Source organism: Pyxicephalus adspersus, chromosome 1, assembly GCF_032062135.1.
Source record: "Pyxicephalus adspersus chromosome 1, UCB_Pads_2.0, whole genome shotgun sequence".
Lineage (NCBI taxonomy): Eukaryota > Metazoa > Chordata > Amphibia > Anura > Pyxicephalidae > Pyxicephalus > Pyxicephalus adspersus.
The window spans coordinates 4,757,811-4,760,711 of record NC_092858.1 but is presented as its reverse complement, the minus strand read 5'-3'; the positions used below and the strand labels follow the sequence as shown (position 1 = coordinate 4,760,711).

Sequence of the window (2,901 nt, the reverse complement as noted above, 5' to 3'; positions counted from 1 at the left end):
CATCCTTCCCTCCGCTCCTCTTCTGCTGCATCTCTTTGTAGTTCTCTACATTTCACCTTAGAACCAAATTCATCTCCCATACTTTGCCTTCAAATCCCTCCACAGTTCTTGTCCCACTTTCCTTTCTGACCTGATAAAAAATTACTCCCCTAGCCGCTCTCTTTGCTCCTCCAATGACCTACTACTGACTTCCTCACTCATAACCTCATCACACGCACCGCTCCAAGACTTATCTAGAGCTGCCCCGACTCTCTGGAATGGTCTTCCCCGTCCTATTCGGCTTGCTCCTACTTTCTGCCCATTTAAAGGAGCAGGCAAAACCCATTTTTACAAACTTGCTTACACATCTGTATTTTAAAACCGTCACTACTTCAAAACATTCTATGTCCCCCTCTTATTGTGTGTAATTCCCCCTCCTCCTAGATTGTATGCTCTTCTGGGCAGGGTCCTCCCCTCCCCCTGTGTCACTGTCTGTATTAGTCTGTCATTTGCAGCCCCTATTTATTGTACAGCGCTGTGTAATATGTTGGCGCTATATAAATCCTGTTTAATAATAATAACCCTAACACTATAAACCTATCATTACCCTCCCTGTAACCTTTACATGAACTCTCTCTGTAATGCAGAATACTTCGTCCTTCTAACCCTAACACTAATCCTTGTAACTTTGTGCATACATATGAGGATTTTCAGAACAATGTAAAGCCTGAGGAAGGAATCTTAGCAAAGTTTGTCTTTTTAGTAACTAAAGTTAGCCAACAAAGTATAAAAGACAATGTCTTATAATAATTTTTGCTCCAAAAATGCACTAGGGCTATTTATCAGGGGATGTCTTATTTTTTCATGAACAACAATCGAAATTTATTCTTGAACAAAACATTTACATTTATTTAAATATAGTCATCATCTTCTGGAACATCATCATAACTCTCTAATCCATCTTGAATTTCTTGTAATTCCTTTGGAACCATTGGCCCCAATTTCTCATGTCTAGCAATAGCGCTTTCCCTAAATGAGCACCTCTTGTCCATGTATTTATGTATATTGTAACTTATTTTTGGGGAAAGAGGGTACAAAGTCTGCATTAATCAATTCATTATACAGTGCAGAACTCTGCTGCTCACCCTTCCTGTAGCACTAACTCTGCATATATCCCTAACATTACCTTTCCTGTAACACAAACCTCTTAGATTGTAAGCTCTTCGGGGCAGGGTCGCAGCGCTGTACATTAAATAGGGGTTGCAAATGACAGACAGATACAGACTGTGACACAGGAGGAGGTCACAGTCTGTATCTGTCTGTCATTTGCAACCCCTATTTAATGTACAGCGCTGCGTAATATGTTAGCACCATATAAAAACCATTTATTATTAATATTATTAATAATAATATTAATAATAACACAAACACTCCAGTAGCCCTAATGCAAACCCTACTAGTAACTTTAAAAAGTAATTTACCTTTCCTGTAACTCTAACACTAATCCCCCAACTTTCCATAACCCTAACTTTTTCTAATGCAAACTGCCTGCTTTGGTCTTTCTTTCGGCTGTCCCTCTGGACCATCCCTGATTGCAAAATTCACCTGCAACCCAAAGCTGTCCCTTGCAGTACTCCCTCTTCTCCACAAGATGTTCTCACTTTTGTAGATCACTTGACTCCTCACATCAGTCTTGAAGATGGAGGAAACACAGTGAGTGCAGGGTGACTTTTCTTACTGAAGAAGTGTATTGGTGCAGGGATTGGTGCTGATATTATCACATTATATCTGCACTCCCTGCATCATTTGTGATTATGTGATGGAGAGGACTGGATGTATCATGTGACAAACCAGAAGACATTAAAAAAAACTTAAAAATCCAAAAAATAGAATGCTACTGGTGAGATGGTCCACTGGTGGAAGGGTTTGCAAAAACTTTAACTTGTTGGTTTTAACTTTTGGTTTGCATAGTTACCTTTGCTACATTGGGATCCTCAGCCAACCCTCCCTGCCCTGAAAAATACCAATGATGGGACCCCAATTCTATTCTACTATGCAGTTTTGTAGCTGCAGGAGAACTTTTTTTTATCAGGCTACCTGACCTAAGACAAAACGGGAGGAAAATCTGAATCGCCTCAAATATTGAATTTATTTCCCACAACTGACACATCCTACATAACAATTACAACGTCATAAAGTAACACACAGAAAAGTTACAAAAACATTACAAAACCCCAGGCTTGCCATCTGTCGTAGAACTATAAGTCCCAGCATTACCTGTAAACGTAGTAATTACAAGGCATGCAACATGAAATTGCATGATATGGCATAGAGAAAGAAATGAAAGCTTTGTGCACCTACCTGAGCAGCCTCTTCTGTGTCTATTTACTCCTCTGTTCTGCCTGGATATTTAAAGCTCAGGAGGGTTCAGGTAGGATTACCAGGTGCATTATGGGATTTGTAGTCCTCGGCCTGCCCTGTGTTTTCTGTGCTTTGGCAGCTGACTACACTCCCAGCATGCAGTGCGCACTTCTGGTGCTTTCCAGAAAGGTGGCTGCGTGTTGTGTAAACTGGCTGATCCTCTTATTGCAGTGTGTCACCTAAGTGTCATCAACGCAGCACCAATGCAGGATGTAGACGGGCACATACGGGTGCTTGTAAAAGAAGTTTTATCCACGCCATGTGTTTTTTGTTTTTATTTTTTTACTATGGCTTATACCCTATATTAAGCAGCATGTTCATCCTAGAAAAAACTACTGAACATCACCCCCTTCTCTTCTAAATTAGTAAGGGACAGTTTTAGACAAAACGGGATCCTTGATATAAAGAGGGGACCCCAAGTGTACAGCATACCAGCTTCCTGCACCCCTGCCATATTGCCAGGACAAAGTGGCGGTCCTGGACAATCTCCCAGTTTGCTAC

At 40.9% G+C, this 2,901-nt stretch overlaps 1 protein-coding gene across 1 annotated transcript in view; it reads right to left on the bottom strand.

Moving 5' to 3' along the window:
• The window catches only part of PLEKHB1 (pleckstrin homology domain containing B1), a gene marked incomplete in the record, with an annotated part of 12,674 nt that extends 10,214 nt beyond the window's left edge, over positions 1–2,460 (bottom strand). The window contains 1 exon segment of the mRNA XM_072401082.1: positions 2,341–2,460.
• Between the last annotated feature and the right edge of the window lie 441 nt (positions 2,461–2,901).